Source organism: Ischnura elegans, chromosome 7 (genome assembly GCF_921293095.1).
Source record: "Ischnura elegans chromosome 7, ioIscEleg1.1, whole genome shotgun sequence".
NCBI classification, from domain to species: domain Eukaryota; kingdom Metazoa; phylum Arthropoda; class Insecta; order Odonata; family Coenagrionidae; genus Ischnura; species Ischnura elegans.
The window spans coordinates 3,947,878-3,970,774 of NC_060252.1; the positions used below are offsets into that span (position 1 = coordinate 3,947,878).

Here is a 22,897-nt window from a genome sequence, read left to right on the forward strand (position 1 = left end):
AAGACAGAAGACTACTGGACAAGAGGACCACTGCGAGGACTTTGGGACCCTGCATTAGTCATAGTTTTTTGTGTCGAACCGAGGTCTGGCATACGCTGTAAACCATTGCAGTGTGTGGGATTGGAACTGTGTCACGTGGATGGAAAAGTGGTGATTTCCTCCTTGTGTCATGGTGACTTCCCGTCTATTGTAGTGGGGCGTATGCTATTCCTTGGGGGAAGGGTTATTTACTTTCCTTGTATGTACTCTCTCCCCAGGCTCAAGACATCGGAACTTCACGTGAAGAGGACCTCGGCTTCATAACTAGGTTAGCTTTTGGGCCTTTAGGGCCGTGATGATTGCGTCGAGTAAGGCTAGGATTTTTAGCTTGCGTTAGTTTTAGTTTTTACTGTGTCGAACCGAGGTTTGGCATGCGCTGTAAACCATTGTAGTACACTGGGATGAAACTGTTTCACTTGGATGGGATAGTGGTAGTTTCCTCCTTGTGTCATGGTGACTTGCCGTGTATTGTGGTGGAGCGTATGCAACTCCTTGGGGGAAGAGTCCTTTATTTTCCTTGCATGTACTAACCCGCTCTTTCCCTAGGCTCAAGACATCAACGTGGCCGAAGAAATGAAGACATCTTAAGAGCATGACCATCAGACAATAGAACAAAGGAACGAGTCAACAAAGGAATTCTGTCGTTGGTGCCACTGAAATCGGTAAGACCAAAGTTTTGAAATATTTTTCAGTGGTGCCATTTTTGGCTTTTTTGTTTTATATTTAATTCCATATCAGGATGATACATTTACGTTTGGTTTATGAATCGCAGTGAATATCTCCCTTGAGCTAATTTCGTCCGAAGTTTCCTATGCAACATAATTTTGATATTTCTCTTCTTGAACTCAATTCCATTAAGATATGAGATGTCACTTGTGTTGCACTTATGTTCAATATGAGTTCACGGCAACCAATTTCAGTTTCATTCTAATCGTCGATGAGTTTTTTGATTATGGATTTAATTTTTTATATATCCTAATGCGTCTATTTCTTATTCGAGATGCTTAATCTGCAATTTAAAAATTATTGCTTATTTTTTTACCTCTTTGCACAAATGTGACAATTATGTATTTCTTTCTGTTCTTATAAATAAATCTTGAATCATTCGTAAGGCCTACAAAAATGTTTATCCTTGTCTCATCAAGACATGATCATCGAGTGAAACAATCTCTTTTTATTGTTTTTAATGTTAATGAAATTCTAAGTACTCTATTAATCTGCGTTATTGTTAATTTATGTGTGATTTTCTGTCAAACCTACTTGATAACTTCTCTTCTTTCCCAAAATAATATCCAATATCCTTTTACGAAATAGAGCTGATCTTTTATATTTTTAATGCCATCAATTTATTTTTTATCTATTGAAATGTTGTTATTTTTTCTTTAAGCACGGAAATGTTAAAATCTACCATTTATTCCTCTTATATTTTGGATAAATTGAAAGGTGATTTTTTTCTTGAATATTAACTCTCAAGAAAATACTTATTTGATAAGTAAAAAATACTTTTGATATTCCTTGCCAGTGGTAGACTTACCCTCCATGTTATCGAATTATTATGAAAAACCCTTTGTCTAATAAGATTGTAATTTAGATATCTTTTTCACAAAACGATTTAACAATACACAGCACTGAATTTTCATCACTAAAACACACTTATGAGTTGCCTTCGGGTTTGACATCACTATTTTTCCTGTAACTTACATTACTTAACTCATTTGAAGGAATTTCCTTTTTTTCTTCTGAAAATTGGACTCAGATTCCCTTGCCTCCCTAACTAAATGAAACACCCTTTCAACTCTTAGTGCAAAGATAAGACCTGCACTTCATGTATCAATAATATTGAATTCACGCACGGCTGTGAATAAGATCATTTCTCGTGTCCTAGTGAATTTCAATGCACTGACATGTAGTACGTGTTAACACACAAGGGAAATTCTATATCTGTATCATTTTTCTCTCTTCAGTCGCAGGTAATTTCGGAGGTTGAGGACATACAGCTTGAAGAAATATCAGGATAATCCGGATTGCGACGGTGTACTGACCACGCCAAACGGTGAGGAAAACATTTCATTGCGTGTTTTCTGTTTGTCCTTTCGTTATTTTTTGAAATTTGTTCGAATTGTTAAAAAGTGAAAGGACCCTATTTTAATTTTTGTTTAGCTCCTTTTAATTATTTTCCTGAGGATGTTTTCTTTGTATATGACGATTGCGCTGCTACCTTTGGGGCAAGAATTAAATTCTTCGTTAAAACTTTCGCGGGTGCTCGTCATGTTGAATTAAAACTTTTGGGCTATGTCGCCGCGTCAGATTTTGGGTGGCCCCAACGTTTCCCGACCGATGCTGGTCGCTTTCTCAAGGGAATCTGAAGAGGTGGGATTTAAAATTGGTATATATAGGTATACGTGTCAGGTGGTGGGGGGAGGGGAGTGAGAGGTTGGAGGAGTAGGTTGTCGATTATTTTTGCCGATTACGGGTTGCCAAGTACGGCTGATTTTAAGGCCAGTGTCTCTGTTAAAGTTGTTTTTCTCCTCTTTAGATATTTCTATTGCTTCTCTTACGAGTCTCTGTTTAAAGCCTTTCACTCTCGCAACAATTTTTGCTTCCTTAAGGTCGATTGTGTGGCCCAGCGCTGCGTGTTCGGCTACTGCGGACTTCGTTGACTGCCCCAGTCGAATTGCTCTCTCGTGCTCCTCTAGACGTGTTTTAACCGATCTGCCTGTTTCGCCTGTTGGGAAGAACTATATCGGCGAAACAGGCAGATCGGTTAAAACACGTCTAGAGGAGCACGAGAGAGCAATTCGACTGGGGCAGTCAACGAAGTCCGCAGTAGCCGAACACGCAGCGCTGGGCCACACAATCGACCTTAAGGAAGCAAAAATTGTTGCGAGAGTGAAAGGCTTTAAACAGAGACTCGTAAGAGAAGCAATAGAAATATCTAAAGAGGAGAAAAACAACTTTAACAGAGACACTGGCCTTAAAATCAGCCGTACTTGGCAACCCGTAATCGGCAAAAATAATCGACAACCTACTCCTCCAACCTCTCACTCCCCTCCCCCCACCACCTGACACGTATACCTATATATACCAATTTTAAATCCCACCTCTTCAGATTCCCTTGAGAAAGCGACCAGCATCGGTCGGGAAACGTTGGGGCCACCCAAAATCTGACGCGGCGACATAGCCCAAAAGTTTTAATTCAACAAGAATTAAATTGCTCGTGTCAATACAGGATTATATTTTGGAGACCGTATCATCCCTAGTTTTGCCGGGCATTTTAGAGTGAATTCCAACGCTTAAAAATCAATGGAATCGTGAAATTAAAAAATAGTGTAAATATTTTTCCCATCTTTGCCATGCTTCTGGAGTATCCATTAAGGTTACCGTTAATTATACTATTTTTAATTCAATAAGGATCGATATCCCCAATTCATTTTAACATACGGTTCATGGGACTGCTGACAGCTGTACCATTTCCTGCTAATAATGGTAATAGTATCCAATGAACTGCAAGAGTACTGCTCTTTTTTTCATTTTTACTGCTGATTGCCTACAAAAATTGATTGTCATTTTCGCTGCATGCTTCACTTTATTCTTGAAATTTTCAGTTCGATGTTTCCGAAACTTGTTTTATTATTTTTTACAATCCAGTGTTTTACGTGCTATTATAACAATTCGCCCCTCGTTATCGATATGAATTATAGTCCAGTCACGAGAGTACTTTTCAGCTTTGCGAAAGCAAATGGAATAAAATTGTATACGCTGAAGAATAATTTCACCGTTATTTTATCTGATTTTCGGACGTAAAATCCGTCTGTCAAAAATCACACTTATGTTTCATTATGATTCACTTTTTTAATATCAATCATCACCTTAAGTCATCATTTTGATGATAGGCCTGACGCAGCTACACTCTCCCATTTGCTGACATTTCCATTTTTATATACAACTTCGCTTTTGCATCCTAAATATATTGTTCCATGTAACTTATTTGTGGCGTAATCCCTTATCGTTCTTCGCGTCCCCCTGTCCTTCGACGATCGTCTTCTGCCTTAATTTTTGATGAGATGAAGGCGGTAATGGTGCCTCAAGCAATTAGTTTTTATAGCGAAGTACCCACAAATTTGACCGCTACGTCACTGTGGAATAGTTAACCTTGAAGAATCTTTTGTCATTAGTTAACCTTCCTCTGAAGCAGGGGCGCCTTTGGGAAGGGCAACAGGGGTCAAGATCCACCCCCAAATTTTATCAATTATTTTAATTTTTATTAGTTTAACGCATTCTAGATACCTTGGTCAAGGAGCAAAGAGAGTGAATATATATAAATTAAAATTCGTGGCCACTAGTGCCGTACGAGATAGAATTTTTAGTTGTATATATCGCATAGTGTAGCACTTACTACTAAAAAACGCCCCTCTCACCCCTGTATTCCATACTCCCTGGATCCAGGTCATCAACCCCCTCCCAAAATTTTTTTTTGAATCCGCCACTGCTCTGAAGCACTTTCTCATCGTAAAATGCAATTCGAGTCATGTGACGACTATAACAATTGAATATTATGGAATATAATTGGAGTCATGAGACAATTGTGAATGCGCTATAGGTACTCCTGTAAAGTTGGCAAACGCGTGCTCTGATACTGATACGAATACAATGGTGCCCTCTACTGTGGATGCCTGATCGACCTTGTTTCGTTTTTCTTCGGGTAATTATATTGAATTCATGATTCGGCTAACTTTTTCCTCAAATGGAATAACTCACTGCGCATGTTTGGCCTACGATTAGCTCGGTTACTCTTATCCATCCCTCAGCAAGTAGAGAAATATATTTCAGTTGGTTGATAGTCACACCCTTCCAAACAGCCTATTGGAGCCTTGCCGTCAGTAACCCGCATCCATGTGGACAAGTGAAAAACCGGAGTAGGGGGAGGTAATGGCGCCTCTGTTCGCCTGCAAACCGGGGGTAGTGATGGCTCGCCCTTCGCTTGAAGTCCCTACAAAGTTGACGCAACTCGGGTAGGTATATTGTATTGCATTGTGTGGAACATACGAGAGTGCAGCTCCCTTTCGAATAACTCCAGCGTTGCCAATCTTCTGGACCAAGTTCATTAAAATCTCATCACTTCTCGTAAAATCGTTATTCGTAGAACCTCGATCAAAAGACATACTCGATAGTTCCACCGTGAAGAGCACGGTTAGTGCATTTATTTACTTCTGAGTTTCCGAATTAGTAAAGTAAAAAATACGCTACGACTGGTCAAATTTTCTGGAGGAACCTCATGCCGTGACGGCTCTCTCTCTTTGAGGGATTATCTCTCAGAGGGCGAGGAATGGTTCGGGAAACGGTCATGCTCGAGCACAAATTAATATTGCTATGGATCCCATGTAATTTGCAGGATACTGTGCGCCAGGCCTTTGTAGGCTCATTGACACGTGAGAAACTTATTCGTTTGGTGAATTATTTTCAAGAATTATACACTTGACGATCAATTTCGGGATAAACTTGCCTGATGGGAATGCCAGTTCAAAGTTCATGCTAAAGACATTTTAGACGAGAAATTTCAGGTTTTTGCCACTCAGAATATAATTGAAACTGAGGGAGGCGATAACGTGTACTTAATTTTTAATGCTTTTTAAATAATAACTGATCAAATAATATTGAAGTGAATTTAAATTTAAAAATTCTATACACGTTCCTTCCTTCGAGTGAGTTATTCGGCTACCAAACTGTTGTTTGATGCGTAAAAAAATTAAAACGCTTTGTATGTTCCACAAAATGCAATTTTACATACCGACCCGAGCTTCAACAACTCTCAAGCATTTTAAGCGAGGATCGAGGCATAGCTACCCCTGACTGTAACATGGCCCTCAGTCTAACTGTTGGCAAAATGTAAAATATACCCATTTAATATGGCGATGGTTTACCTTCTGTATAAAAGAGTCGATCTTTGCCTTTTTACTGAAAATTTGAATCTATTGCTTATATCTATTCCTTTCATATTTCTTTTAACATAAGGCCTTAAATTTTATAGATTGCTTTGATTTCATTTGTCTACATAAGCATCTGGAATCAATTATAAAAACAATCAATAGCTTACATTTTACTAAACATATCGGGGTGTATGGTTAGGTCATGTAATACTTTTGTCCCAAGTTATGCAAACTGAAATCAATATTTGTAAAAGTTATTTATGGCAAAATATCGTACATAAGTAGCACACTTTTTATTCTAAAATATTATAAATGCCTTTATAAACTTTAATTTATAACATGACTAGCTGACCCGGCGAACTTCGTACCGCTAACAATCAATGAACTTACAGTTTAGTTACACCATTTATTAATCAAGAGCGGTTGTATCATTTTTATTGTGCGGTGTAATCATATTTAATTCATTATAATAAAATAAGGATACAAATTCAATAATACTACGTAAATGAGCGTCAAAATTGCTTGTGAGAAAGGCATTTTCTTTATTGAATCTACATTGGGTGGGTCGGAGCACGTTTACGCGGACTTTTTTCAATGAATTTTCTTATGTTTTAGCTTAAGAAATTTTGGGCATCGTGGTTTTATACACCAGTTAATGAAATAAATATTATACGCATTCAGTTGTTGGCTATTTGCGTTATTAACCGTAAAAAAATATTTTCAGGTCCAAGTCTGTTGCGTAAACTTGGCCCGTTCACGGGGCAGGTTAACGCAACGCCAGACCGACGCTTGACTGATGCTCAAAATCGTGTAAGAAAATCCCCTATTAAGCAGCATTCGTATCAAATGACTTTAGGCGCGCCAGTTATAGTATCTCTGTTTGGAAAAAATGCACTGCGTAAACGTGTTGCATGCGTAAACGCACCACGGTGTGCCCTACAGATTAGGGTTTAATGTCTTGCGTAAAGCGCCTTCTGACAAACAACAGTTTTTGTTTTGTTATCAGGCGCAAGATATAGCAGTTGAAGCTAAATAAATATAGCGAAGCGAAGCAGTGACGCAGCGAGGGGGGTTTTTTGGGGTTAAAACCCCCCAAGGGCTCAGAGAACTTTTTTTATAAAAACTTTTGTTACTAATATTAGGGGGACGGATGAGTAACAAACAAAACATATTTAACTATTCAAACAGCCGCAAAACCATCTATTTTGAACCATTTATCTTAAAAAATGTCTGTGGGAGGGCCCCCACACCTCTCGCTTACCTTAGCGAGTTTTCTATACCCTAGAGACACGTAATATTAGCTGCGCCTAAAACCCCCTATCCTTAATTCCTAGCTGCGCTGTTGAAGTGAAGGAAGAAATACAGCGGATGGTTTACCGAATCGTTAAAATACCACGTTTAATTGACCTTGAGAAAACCATGGGTTTTCATTATCACATGAGCACAAAAATCACAAAAACTGAAAGACTGACCGTTTGGTCAGTCTTTGATGTCAGAAAGGTTTGTTAATCGTTATCACGAATTCAACAGGAATTGGGAATTGGATACGTTTAAACTCAAAGGGCATATAAGCGGGGATCATGGAATCTTCGGAATGAGAACTTTCTCATCTTTGAGTTTTCCTTTGAGTAAATTCGCGTGAATCACATTCATTATCAATTTTTTTAAATCACCAAAAGCATTCCGTTGGATAGTATGGTTAGTTTAGGTTTCGAAAGATCATGAACACAGAGCCTACCTTTAGCTATAAATCGTAGTAAGCCAGGTACGTCCAAGGACTTTAAATATTCAGATAGATAGTTGGTGACTTCGTCTTCGTCAATCAAACTCCTCAATTCCTCGACAGGAACACGGACATTACCGTTTGTCAACAATTGCTTGGAGATTTTTTTACAAACATGGTAGTGAAAAGTCAACCTGTGCTGGGCTTACAATTTGCTCGAATTAAATTTTTTAATGCAATTTCAATATTTTGAATATATTTAGTAATTAAAATGTTATATTGCTACGAAATGCAGTTATTAAATTGAAAAAAAAATAATAATTTAATTTGTAGTTTTGACCGACTTATCAATTGTTGTTGTGTTACTTACTCCTAAAAACATATCACTAATTGTAAGAAAGAGATGAAATGTTTTGTGAAATTATCCTTTTCTTAATGTCCTATATGTTATCCGGGGCTGAGAGGAATCCAAAGAACCTAATATCATTAAAATCGATGCAGCCATTCTCGAGCTATAAGTGTTGTAACCAACACGATTTTTGACTTTCTTTTATATATATAGATGACTATTTGTTGCACCGTTGAAGAATTTGGAGTCAAATGAAGCTATAATCAAACAGCTTCCCCAATACAATGTAAAATTTATTTTTGGAACGTGAAGGGCCGGATCCAAAATGTAACTATTGTAAAGAATCTATACAAACAAACTTTAGGAGAGTTTTCTCTTCCACACTCCGTGGAATTCAATTCTCCGGATCAAATAACAACCTCGTATGCAGTTTTTTTTCTTTCTGCTTTCCAAAGGTGAATATTTCTGAAATGACTGGCATAAAAAAATAATACTATTCAATTCCTAGAAAGCGGTATTTTTCATGCCCTTTTTTCATTACCTTTGTATCATATTGTTGAGTACATTCAATGTTTTTCCTACAATAGGAGGAGTACGGTAGCCTTCAATCATGGGCCCTGAAGTAGCAGCTTTCGGAATAAAGAAATCGTAGACTGCCTAAAATTGACTCAGTGAAGTGACATGGGAACTCAGCAAAATGAAGAATGGAACTATTTAAGTACATTGAGTGACACCTGAAGATAGAAAGCCTCGAGAGTTGAAGATTCAAGGGATGAAGATCGGCCGTGTGATGACGTTGATTTTGTATTGTTGGACATTTTGTATCTGTTTCAATGTATGTGCTTTTTTGAATTTTTTTACGACTGTGTTTTGCTGTAAAAGTGATTAAGTGTGAATGTGATTTGGTGGGATTGATAGTATTTAATTAAGGGTGTGTCATATGGAGTGAATGAGCTCTGTTAATTAGTGTGAACGAGATTATATCATCAGGTGTGAATGATAGCGCTATTTAGTGTGAATGAGGACATGTTATTTGGTGTGAAGGACGGTATGTCATTTGGTGTGAAAGACGGTATGTCATTTGGTGTGAATGATCGTACGTTCTTTGGCGTGAATTAGGTTATAAATTTAGTGTGAATGAGATTACGTACTTTATATAGTGTGAATGAGAGTATTAATTTGGTATGCAATGAATGGATATGTGTTATTTAGTATGAATGAGGATTTACTATTTAGTGTGAGTATTGTTATGTGATTTAGTGTGAATGAGATGCTATTTAGTGTGAATATTAGTATGCAATTTTGTGCGAATGAGATTACGCTCGTTATATAGTGTGAATGAGAGAATTAATTTAGTATGAATGGGAGTGTTTTAGTTAGTGTAAATGAGGAGTTATTATTTAGTGTGAGTATTGGTATATGATTTAGTGCGAAAGACGGTATATTATTTGGTGTGAATGATGGTAATTATTTAGTATGAATGAGATTTAGTATTAATGAGGGTATGTAAGTGTGAAAGGAAGTGTGTTACATAGCTTGAATAGGGGATTTATTTAGCGTTAATATTGGTAAACGATTTAGTGTGAATGAATGAATGTTATGTAGTGTGACTATTTGGTATACCAAGGGTTTAGTGTGAATGGAAGTATGTTAATTAGCGTGGATGAGTGTTTATTATTTAGTGTTAATGAGGGTACTGATTTGGTGTGAATGAGTGTGGGTTATTTTATGCGAATGCTGGTTCATGTAGTGAGATGTTTGGTGTATGTTAAGTGTGAATGAGTGAATGTGATTTAGTGTGTACATTAGTGTGGAATTTTGTGTGAATGATAGTATTTGATTTAGTGTAAATGAGGGTATTTATTAATTAATAATTTCAATATGCGATTAAGTGCAAATGAGACTAAGTTTTGAGTGTGAATGAGGGTATTAATTTAGTTTGAATGGCAGTGTGATATTTAGTGTGATTTAAGGTGTGTTACACGTTGGGAATATTTGGTTCAAGTGTTTTTTTATTGCATTTGTGAACGTTAGATGTAGTGCTTGATTTTATCGTAGACTTTGGGTAGAGTAGTGTAGTGCATGTCCCCCTCAAATCCAACTGCGTCCTCAACGTGGAGAGGGGGTGTAACAGCAGACAGTCATGATGATGATGTAAACAAAATTGCCGCATTTTATTAAGTGCCTTTTTTGCTAATATCTTTCACAGTATTATCGGACTACTTTGAGCGAATTAAAATCCTTGAATTATTTCTATCTGGTGAGTTAGTTTACATGCATGACTTTCCGCTGGCTAATGCAGTTGGTGATGTAAGTGTGCCATTTATCATTGTGTTAGTGTATGAAATTATTTTCATGTGTCAGAGTTGTAATTGTCTCAGTTTTAACCTCAAGGGATTTCTATTTTTTATTCATAGATATGTAAACCTTGTTGAAAAAAACAATCTGTTATAATTAGTTTGTCAAATTGATCTGCAATGAATTTTATTCTAATTCAATGTGCGCTTTTATATTTCCATTCAAATTCCATCCATACACCAAATTTACACATGATAAATATCTTATGTCATGAGCTGTTTTGAGAAATTAAAATTAAAACACTTATTTACATTATTTTTGACTTGCTGAAATATTGCATTTTTCTTTCTATGTAAGTTTACATATTGCTATCTTCGACAAACTTCAATTTTAACCATAATTAACTGACCAACCGATCAACTTAATTTATTTACTAATATGATAAATAAATAATATAAAATATGTAATTCTTTTATCTTCCCCTGCCAAAACCAATCTATTTTGTTTATTTCAGTTTAAGAGTTTGCCTTGTCATTAGTAATAAAACTCAAATAACCAATTTTTACTGTCTACTAATGGAATTTTCCTTTTTTTATTCAAGTGTGGCCGTTGCTAATTTCTATAAAATCTTAAGATACACCCAAATGTAATCCTTAGTTACCGCTGAGTTCATTTGCTAATGTGAAAAATAATGAAAAATACTTGTTTTTGTAATTTGCGCCTTGAAAAAAAAACATTCTTTCATTTTTGAAATGTAAATATTGTTTTATTCAATGTATTTAACTATTACTGTCTATTCAGTTTATATTTTACTTTGAGGAGTAAACACATGGAATTGATTTTTATTGTATGAACCTGCTAAAACAAATATAGTTTCCATATCAATTTGACTCTTCCTAATATTTTAAATGAAGAAACATTTCACAACCTGGCTTATAAATTCTACTTAGTTAACCCACTACTGTCGAAAAAATTATTAATTACTTATTTTTATTAGTTAGTTGAGGGTATATTTTTTTGAGTTGCGGTATCTAATTTAGTATGATGTGAGCATGTTGAAAAGTGCAAATGCAATTATGGTATCTAATTAAATCTAATTTGATGTGAATAATGGTATTTATTCAATGTGAAAGATAGTAGGTATCTAATTTTTGTGAAATGGGGTGTAATTTGTGTCAATTGGATTATGTTGTTTGGTGTGAATGAGTGAATGTGATTTAGTGTGAACATTGGTTTATGATTAGTGTCAAATTGAGCATAGAAAATAGTGTGGCAGGGTATGTTGTTTAGTATGAAATTAAGCATGTGATTTAATGTGAATGAAATATTGGTGTGCTGTGAATGAGAGAGTATGAAATTTTGAGTGATAGGATTGCGGTTTTTAGTTACTGTATGGCTATGTTTATGTTGTTTATGTCTAATGATTGTATGCAATGTAGTGTGCATGAGAGAGTTTACAAATTTATTTTTAGCATAACACCAATTTTAGCATTTAAGCGCAATGCATGATGGGAGAAAGAAAAATATTAGCCCCATAAGTGCTTTTAAACATAGACGTGTAAGCGATTTTTCATTTTTTCCCAAGGGTCCTAATGAGTGCCTCTCTCAGGGAAGCACACAAAAATATGCTCCCGGGGGATCGGGTTGATGTGGGGTCCAGAGTGTTGGCTTCCCACCCCGTGGGCTCGGGTTCAAATCCCGGCGGTGGCAGAGAATTTTCATAGGTCCCTGCGTGAATGTTGTGTGGAGGACATTTCAAGCGCAACACTCCGTCCGTCGGATGGGACGTTGAGCCGTGGTCCCCTTGGTGCCTATAGTTAAGAGCCGGCTAATGTCGACGCGGAGTTTCTCTCCATCCTTCCTTACCTATCCTACCGTAATGGCGCAAACGACCCCAGGAGCTGTTCGTCGCCTCCTCCGAATGCCATGCAATGGCAATACGCTTCAGGGCTGCTTGGGTGGTATGCGGGTGGCCTGTACAGATATCATCTGTGAATTCGCGCCCTCTGAGAAACCTAACGCTAAATCAGCTACATGCATCTCTTGAACTGTGCTGAATATTTAAATTAATCGATGGTCATTGACATGCATGATGGACTGTAACTGCGTCGAAGCATGGGATGTCAGAGGATAGGTGCCCCCGTGCCAGCGGTGTCCTCCGCGAATGTATTGCGGGTAATTGCCAAATACAATAAAATCGGGAAGAAGACTCTGAACCCACGTGGGCTGCTCGTGATGGTCACGCGGGGATATTGGCCGAATATTTCATTAATTACGATGGTGAATAATTTGGGGATGAATTATTCTATTTTTCTCGGTGTATATGCTAATGGTTGATTAACGGAAGAAATGTTGCAGTTGGGATAAAGACAACACATTGGCGCACGTTGAGCCAAGCGGCAGCGGCCGTGGAGTTGAAAGCCCCAAAATGTTTGGGTGGTTGGTAAGTCTTCGGTCCCACTCACTTCAAATCAATTCCTCGAAAAATGGAGCGTCAGATAGCTCCGCTCCACAGGTGATGTGTCGCTGTTAGAGAAAACAATGTCGAGGGGATGGGGGTGATAAATTTGGGGGGGGGGGGGGTAAGCTCCCAAAGCCCCCCTGACTTCTTGCCTACCTCCTCCCCCTTTTAGTTTATTAAAAGAATGGTTGTTTACCAGGTGCCTTGATGACTAGAAATTTGAAAAGTTTTCTTTAGAAATTGTGGATTATGTCTCATTCAAATCAAACGGTTTCCTGACGCTACAAATTCAAACGATGGCTGAATTATTGGAATTTGAAGTTCAATAAACTCTGCCATCCGACAAAAAGAATTCCGGTCATCCGTATTTAGTGTAAGTAATTTTTAAAAGCAGAAAAGCAGCGCTCTGTATGGATCTCAGGGGAAGGGGCTAAGTGGGCCCTTAGGATGAGAAATGTTTCCCGCGAAGTGAACTCGATCTGAAATCCGGCTGTCACGACAGCACGTTTACAGCACGTCTAGGCCACTGAAACTTATTGCGATGCCAGTCTTATAAAATACATACCAACAGTGAAAATAGTATCAAGCACGCAGCAAATACATAGGAAAATAATCATTAAATCCAACATAAATCAAAGCTGAAGTTTGCATTTGCGGGTAATTTCTCCCTCTGTGTGCCCATATAATATATCTTCACGCGCAAACGAAATATTTGAGGTGCGTTGCCAGTGACAACCAAAGCAGTAAGGGAAACTCAATTTCCTCGAGGAGCAGAAGTGGCAAGCTTTGCTCTAAAACTTTTGAAAGTGACTGTACCTATGTTTCAATCAATTGGTGATCAGTTGAAATGCTATTTTTCACTGCATTGCTTGTTATTACTTAAGCTATTTTCTATATCACATTTTGCTTGGCATTGTCACTCATTTATTTTATGATTTGGTGAGTTGAACATTCACAAATGGGGCGTGGCCACCCAGTCCAGATAATAATTAAGCTAATAAATGAATTACTAAAGATATTTAATTATCATCATTGCATAATGTAATAGGTAATCAATTAAGTCCGCCTGGGACTTTATTTTCTATTCAATAAAATGTACTGAAAATTTTTCACCAACAGAGAAACAAGATAGTCGTTCATTATCTGGTTTATAAGTCTGGCAAATAATTCTACTATCCTCAAATGGGCCTACAGTAATAAGCATGTATTTTTTCACCAGCGGTTCTATTGCATTATGCCTCAAACTCCTAAATTATGACTTAATTTAGATATTCCATCTTTCAAATGAATGCTGTTTAAACATTGAGAATCATCAAATTTGAAATATCTCACTCTCCAAATTTTCAATTCTCCCACTTAAGGTATTACTGAATAGGCATCCGCCTATTTTATCAATGTCCACTCAAGCTCATTTTTTAATTCAGTTGGCATTTTTTCATTTAAACATCTAATTCCGACATGAAGAAGCAGACTGGAATGCCTGCGCAATACATGCCATCTACAGAAATGAATAAACGCCGCAGAGAACTTGAAAGACTCACACCATTCTGCAAAACTCTTCCATCTAATATGTTGTGTTGTATCTCGCTGGAAACAGCGTAAAAATGTTGGTATATGACACCTTTCCCATCTATGCAGTTCAATTTAGACAGCACATAGAGTGATTGAAAAATATCTGTTCTCCCTTTTTTGCCGGTACTTTGTAAAAGCACTTTGTTGCACAAAGTATTAATTGAGAGAAAATAATGGACCTATCGTTATGTAATAATTAACTATCCCGAACCGCTACAGTGCCGCCAGTTATAATTTATTTCGCATTTCTGGATTGAGAAACATATACAACTTACATTCATATCACGCAGGTGAAGCCATAATAAATGTTTACACGTGTTATAAATCTGTCGATTCTATAATAATTTTGCGGAACTGATTTACAATTAATGGAATGCTATCAACACCACATGAACGATAAAGGAAATTTTTATAATAATACGCCCGCTATCCATGTAAGCTAATGAAATAAATCTGTTTAGAATCCAAGCAATATAACATTTTAGTTTACCTTTTCTATTTATTTCTATTTTTTTGATAAGGACAATTACTCGAGAAAATTTAGTGACCTCCTCTTGCTATCGTCCTTTGATCATGTTATATCACTCACTCACTATGTTTGACGAATAAAATATTGTATTTCCAAAGTTACGGGGTTAATTAAAGTTATCTAAGACATATAGATCAAATTATTGTTTTTTTATTCTCAAATGATCATCATATTTATCTTTGAGATGGTGGAATTCATTTTACGTCAGCAATATATTTTCCCGCCATCACAAGTTTTGTTTGCTAGCGCTGACGAACAGCAGTGCAGGATGGTGTTCCCATTTGTTTAGCGCAAGTGACGTCACAGCTGCGATTGGAACACGCTCTGAGCTAAACAGTTGAAAACAGATGAGCGCAGATACGCGATTGGAGCGCACCCTAAATCCTCCTCCCATGGCGATGGATGCCCAAGGTGGTATTTCGCCTCGTGAACAAGTCGCCTCCAATGCTCTCTGTCCATGGAAAGCCATTACAACCACATGCGAAATAATAACGACGTTTAGCGGTCGGAAAAACATAATATATAATATTTTATCTTAAAACTAGCAACGGAAGAAATTTTTTTTTATGATTTTGGGCAGTGTTCCAGAGATGATACGCAGTGACTAACAATAAGTAATGCTTTCGAAACTTCGTTGTGCGTTGACTAGGAAAACAAGGTTACTCCTGATCACTTCGAGTGCACACATCCCTATAGAAAGGCTTCGTGGCAAACAATTCGTTTAATATATTCAGAGGATTTTTTCGTTTAATGAGAAGTGCAAGTAGCATTCGAGGAAGTATTTTCTTCGGGTTTTAACAACGACCCATCGAATTTCATTGTAGTAGAGGGTCATGTGGACATATCTGTGAAGTTTAAGGATAAACCTAAATCCCTAAATCATCAATTTAGAGCACGAAGTGGTGTGGTGTTATCCTCTTTATTTACGTCGTTGTGAACTAGACAACAGCTATCAACAATGAAATGAGTATTTTATAGTGTGTTGAGGTTTTTTAGATTACATTTTGTGTATATAAGTTTAGATTAGATTGCACTTTAAGCTGGAGTAGGGTGGTGTTCATTTTACGAGAAATATAATTAACATGATCACTCCAAGGCTGACTTGAGCTGATAATAATCCCAAGATTTTGAACTGAGTCATAGTAGAAATTGAATGTACCATCAACACAGACTTGAGATATATTTCCATGAAGGTAGCGATTTTTGATTTTGGGACAGCCAGTGATAATTTGATCTTATTTTGTTTGGAAGTTATTTTTTTGTGTTATTTCGCTGCAACAAAGCAGAAATGATTTTTATATCCTCATAAATTTTTTGACTGCGTCAGCATTTCCGCTTGGGAAAGAGTGACGACAGGTATATCTGCAGGTCATCTGCGTAAAGCATGTAGTTCGTGTGTTTGAAGCTATGGAGAAGGCCATGAACGAAAATGGAAAAGAGCAGTGGGCCAAGTACAGAACCCTGCGGCACTCCACAGTGGACTGTTGCCCAGCTGAAAAGATTCCGTAACTGTCACTTACGGCTCACCGAAGGTCAGGTAGATTGGAGCGAAAGAAGTCGAGGACCGAATAGTATTAAACCAATGTCCTCATTTTCTCATGTAAAAGAACAGGCTCTACCCGATCGAAGGACTTGCTGAAGTCGAATAAAACGTGTATCGTCACCATTCTCTTGACAAATACACTTCGCATGTCACCGGTGATTTTCAGAAGAAGGGTGGAAAATTTACGACGAAATCCATATTGAAATGGGTGAACTTTTTTGTTTCCTGTGAGGAAATGAACAACTTCAGGATGAAAAATAGGTTCTAGCGCTTTGGAGATGCTGCATAAAATAGATACAGGTTTTTAATCTGGCGGATTTGTTGGATTTTTAACCTTCTTTTGTCGGTGTTATGAGTGATGATTTCCAAAAGGAAGGAATTTGAAAGATTGTAGTGAAATATTAAACAAATCGGAGATTATAGGCATTGTAACAGGGTAGAATGTTTTTAGCATCCGTAGGATCTTTCATCTATCCCGGTGAAGTTAGATTTGGAAAGGGAAATAAATTCATTGAGGGTTATTGGTATTAATATTGTCGAAATAGAAGCTTGAGTCTCTGAAGGGAAGCACAGTGTTTGATGCGGTGGCTGGAGTAGGAAGTAAAGGGTTACTGCTTGGGAGACACTGGAGAGGTAAAGATTGATTTGGTTGACGGTAATAGTTTGTGCTAGAGAGAATTATGCCGATGACGCACAGTGCATAAATTCCTTGGTTCCTTCCATACACGCTCAGAATCTCTACTACCAGAGAGAGCGCTGGCAGAGTAGAGTCATTGCTCAAGCGTTTCGTCAGATTCCTTAACTTGGTAAATTGAGCTTACTCATTTGGGTTTTCGGTGCGAATGGAATCATGTCGAATACGATTACGCACCTTCATTTTTTCTGAGATGCTCTTGGTCAGCCAGGGAGTGGTTAGGCGATTGGGTTTATATGTTATAAAGGGAATGAGGAGGTTAAAGCAATTTGTATTATTTTCGTTGAATATTTCTAGTTTGGGGTCGATGTCATCTGACTGACACATGTTTATCCTGTCAGCGGATGAATGGCCATCAAGGAATATTTATGAACAGTATTAGACGGTGCAGTCTCCAGCGAGGTTAAAGGCACTTCTGGCGTCCCTCAGGGTAGTGTCATAGGCCCACTCATATTCCTTCTTTATATAAACGACATTGATGAAGTAGTACTCAGTAACCTCGATTATTTGCAGACGACGATATAGTTTATAGGGAAATCTATTCCAGTAAAGATAGGGATGAACTAACGAATGACCTTTGCGTGACGTTTTATGGACCATGTGGTGTGCATGTATGAGTCCAATTGCATGCTGCATTCTGGTGATTGATCACCCCTGCCAAACACCCTAGAGGTGGCTCGCAGGGTATTACTTAGATGTAGAATATTTCTTCGTTAAACGTTATAAAGTCGCCAAAAGTAAATTGGTGAGCGGAACACTGATTTATTGGAAACGGACGTTTGTTTATGGGCCGGTATAAATTGGACCGGAGTTTGTGGAAATGAGATTACTTTGTCAAAGATATTCATAATGCAGGGTCGAGGCAGGTGTATTTTAAGTGTGGTGAGCGATTAGGTCCGAGACCAAATGTGGGTTATTACGATGTATGTAGTGTCTCAGATGGTTGCTGCTTGAAGTCAAAGAGAGCATATCAGCATTAAAAAATAAACGACAATTATTGCATTTTTATATGTAGGATAATAACGTAAGAACGAATTCACAAATTCATGTATGAGACTAGTTTTAGGTGGGCGATAGGCTAAAGCAAGTAGAGGTCTAAGCAGTGTTAATTCCAAACACATCTAGAATAATGAGTTCAGTCTTAGCATAATACTCTTAGTTAGGAGTACTCAATACGCAACAGTTCAGTTGATGTCGAATGAAAGTCCCAACGCCACCACTTTTTTCCCGATCCGGTCATGCCGCAATAGTTTGTAATCGGCAAGAGTACACCATATCATCTGGGATTGTAGGTTTCATCCATGTTTCGGTCATCCATAAAATGTCAAATGTCTCTCTAAGGAAACGAATACGAAATTCGTCAATATGGTGCTGTGTGAAAGGCTGGCAGTTTACAAGACATTGTTTTACACGATCATAAGATCTGTTGTTAATAAGATATGTTGAGCTGGATTTTAACTTAGAATACTGAGAGTAACTTTGCGGTAAGATACCTTTTGGTTTACTTGATGCAATCAAAGCTCCATTTACGGGTCTCACTTCAGTTGAACAATTGGACGTGTGCTATTGAAGGCTAATGCTCTGTTCGTCATCACGGAGCTCAATGACGTCGTCGCAGTGTGGATTTGTTCTCGTGTGGCTCTTGTTCTTTCACACACTCGTGTTCGGATGGCAAAAGATAATGAGAATGAGGACAACGAACGCTGATCCCTATCATCCTTGCCATCCCTGAAATCGATGACGTCCGAGAGTCATCATTTGAGCTGTCATCCCTGAAAATGTACGTGAAAATGTGTGATGTTGAGGCTTTTGTATCATTCCCACGATTCTACGAAAACTTCTTCCTACCACGAGTTCCGCAATTATTTTGTTTTCGCGCTGTACGCTGTCGTAGTACCTTAGAACTGATTGGGAGTATGTATGCACGAATGAAAGACATGTCGCTCGCACGCGCCTTGCGATAGCTTTGCTTTTCATCATCGCGCAGCGATTTCATGATTTATATTTACGTGCCATAAAAGTGTCTGGACAATGACGTGAGACAACTTTGGCGAATTCAACCCATCATGAATGTCACAATTATGGGAACGGTGGTTCTTATCTGTGTTGTCACTAGTGTTGGGTCGTTGGTGATCGATTCTTCAAAATGATTGAATCACCCAGTGATTCAAATGACTCATGATTCATTGCGCAAAATAAAGTCGATCATAAATCGACTTCCGGTTCCATGGTCGATCATCAATAAGCAATCAGTCCGACTTCCGGTTGTTCAGTGATTGATTTTAAGTTCTTACTTTTGGTGTGAAAATGTCTGGCGTTGTGCTTTTGTGAATGAAATTGATGTTTTCATCCGTAAGTATACTTCCAGATAATAGCTTTTTTTGCCCTCTTCGTAATGTATTTTTAATATCCGTGCTGTATTAGCAGCGAATTTCATGAATATCAATTGACACACGACAGATAATTTACACACGCAATTAACCGTAATCCCCCTGATTGTACCTGGGGCATCTAACTTCGTTTTTTTTTCGTATTTTCCGGATTGCTTTAGTCTACTTAAGATGAATTTTCGAAAGAAATTGTTATATTCATCGCTTAATATGATTTACATAGTTTACATATTGCGTTTGCGTAGCACTGGGAATAATCTGGTAATAACTAAAAGAACAACTTTTCAAAACTTTGTTCGCATCTTTTATTTTTCATCGTCACTTCTGATGAAATGTGTGAAAAACATTCTGCTCGAAATTAAACATTGCACTTGGCACGTCTATGATTTGCACGCTCGGCATTTTTAGTATAGCAATGAGTATCGGTGTGGGGTGATTCAAGAGTAAAATTAGAAATTAATGAGAAAAGATCAATTGGATTTAGCATGCATAATCCGAAATCGGATTTCTTTTTACTCAGACATGCTTTTACAAATGCGTGCATGATTGTTTTCATGAAACATCTTTCCCTCAAAATTCTTAAATATCTCCAAAAATGTATTAAAGCAAATATATTTCTCCGTATCTTCAAAATACCAAAACTCTATTAGCACTTTATTAGAGGATATAATTTATTTAAAATTAGCAATTGACTATATTTTTCATATTGCGTTTATTGGCATCAGGTTCTTCATTCTCTCGACCATAATTCGCTTAAGTCATGCGATTCATTTCAATGGATAGGTCTTTGTTCCATCTATGATTGGTGTTGTTAAACGGTTTCAATCTTCTGATTCAATCAGGGATTTCAGTCAATCAAATCAAAAAAGTCATCAATCAAAATGATTGAGTGATGGAAATGATTGAATGATCGAAATGATTGAATCAGTTGATGGAATCACCCAAATGACTTGAATAATAAAGATCGAATCTTTGAAAAGAACGACTTCGCCCATCTCTAGTTGTCACCCACCGCGCTTGTGTCGCTAAGGAGAGTAGCAATCCGAATTTTATTTTGGAGAAATAAATGATAATTATGCATGCAAACACTTATTTACGTTCGTGATGACATTTTCTATCAAATTAATTAGCTAATGTTAAACTTCTAGTTCTCACGATTGCATTCGCCATTTGTGTCGCTAGTGAGAGAAGCGATACGAATTTTACTATGGAGAGATAAATTATAATTATGCATGTTTTTAAATAAATTAATAACTTGTTTTATTACTCAAAAGAAATAAAAAGTACAGAATAGAATTAATTACATAAAAAGGAGTAACTTTAGGTAGCCAGTAAGGACAACCTGTTTTATGGCTACCAACATTTACACAGGGTCATACTGACACGGAAACATTTTAGGCACAACATTTGAATTGAAGTAAGTACGTACATGTCTTACATGGTATTATATCAAAGAAAAACATCCTGTACTAAACAACCAATACTGTATATTTTTCATAATTGCGTTATTATTTTTTGCTTTCAGACATGAATCAGGTAATAAGTTATACCTACACTTTTGGGCCTATAAATAAGAAACAACGTTTATACAGCGTAAGGTTAGGTCTTGGTAAAGTAATACGTGATCTTCGTAGGGTGAAGGAAACGTCACACAGTGGGCTAGAATCGAAAAAATCTGGCCAAAACCTCAAAATCGATTTTTTTGAGGTAGGAAGTTTAAACTTCGCATACACATTCTCAAATAAACTGTGCATAACTACTCAGATTATTTTGGTCCTGTGTTTTCACTTTAGCAATATATGTGAGGTCAAAGTTGAGCAAATTTAGCGAAAAACGACCACCCTCGATTTTTTCTGAAAATTGCCGACTTTATCCTCGTGCAGTGGTTTTATAAATAGTTTTATCGACAAAACTGTTATACCATCTTAATAAAAACTTCCTATTCTTTCATTTGAAGGGTTTTTAAAGATTTTGTTTCATCAATAACCATAGGTATATAACAAAATGGCGGAGCCTGTTTTCAACCCATTTTTTTACATAAACGTAGAAAAAAAGTAGACATTATCACCGGCTTACACTAAGTAACTTATATCATGTCGTTCTTTGAAGCTTCTATATTGTGAATCTAAAGTCAAACCTTGCACCAATTTGCAACCCCGAATTTTAAATCGTTTTTTCGAACGCACGGACGACTCCGGTTCTGGCCGGCGGCGGCGGAGAGTACGGCGACGCGGCAAGCGGGTGGATGCAATATGGTCTCATTCACTTTTATGTGTGGATAACAGATACATTAGTGACAGAAAATAAGCACCAGAAAGTAAAATTAATAAATATTGCTACGAATGACTCTCATTTTGTAATCGCTGGGCACTGCAAGAGGTGCACTGAAAGGTTTCTTTCTTTGAGTGCATTCCATGGAGAATGGACTTAAATCGCGTGCTTAAAGTGGGGAAACGGACTCTTTTACTAACTTATAAACTTTTTAACAATAAAAATTAATATATTCCTTATACGTAATGGAAAATGGCTCAATACGGTACTTGATTTTGCCAAATCAAATACTGTCTTGGTGCTTGAAGAGTTCATTATTCTTATCCAGTAAGATTATTTAGTTTATATTCTCGATTTAAAGCAATTAATAACTATTCCTTATGCAGCACGCGTCATCACGAATGTAAACACTTATTTACATTCGTGATGACGTTTTCTATCAAATTACTTAGCTAATTTTAAACTGCTAGTTCTCACGATTGCATTCATTATATAGTTACTATGAGAATTCATGGATATCCCTGACCTCATCGCTGCCCTGCGGACATTTTTGAAAATTGATTGAAACGCTCCCGACAGAAACAATACGCCAATCTACTAGGGGACGGAGTAGGGCATCTATCCTCGCACGTAGCAAGGCATCCTCTTGGCATTTTGAAAAATGAACCTATGGTCTTCGGTTTTATTGACCCGGGAAAAGGAATCCAAGTGTTTTGGGTGTCAATTCCTTCATCCCCTCACAATCCGCGCAATGCTTCAAATTGCCTCTGATCCGCTTTTTTTGGACTCGACTCTTTTATTCTATTCATTCTTATTCCCATTGGACAGCTGCACTTTGTGTCATCGCCTTTACTCTGCCAATTTTTCCATGTTGCATCTGTAAATCTCATTTTAGCCCGATTTTCCCCGTGCAAAGCATCTTTATTTTTTATTCCTGGGAATGAATGGATTGTGCATTCCATCTAAATGCACTTCGGAGCGCAGCGGCCTTCGTCGGCCGCGTCAACGTTCACATCTCACCAATTGGTCGTCGAAACGATGTTATTTCGTTGTTAGCCTACGCTCTCCCGCTATTATGCAATGTAGCAGCGTGGCGATGGC

At 37.4% G+C, this 22,897-nt stretch overlaps 1 long non-coding RNA gene across 1 annotated transcript; it reads left to right on the forward strand.

Moving 5' to 3' along the window:
- Nucleotides 1-373: 373 nt before the first annotated feature.
- LOC124162748 lies at nt 374-10,097 on the forward strand. The gene is made up of 3 exons (XR_006865661.1): nt 374-701; nt 2,004-2,092; nt 8,626-10,097. It is a non-coding gene; the product is annotated as an uncharacterized LOC124162748 (long non-coding RNA).
- Nucleotides 10,098-22,897: the final 12,800 nt, after the last annotated feature.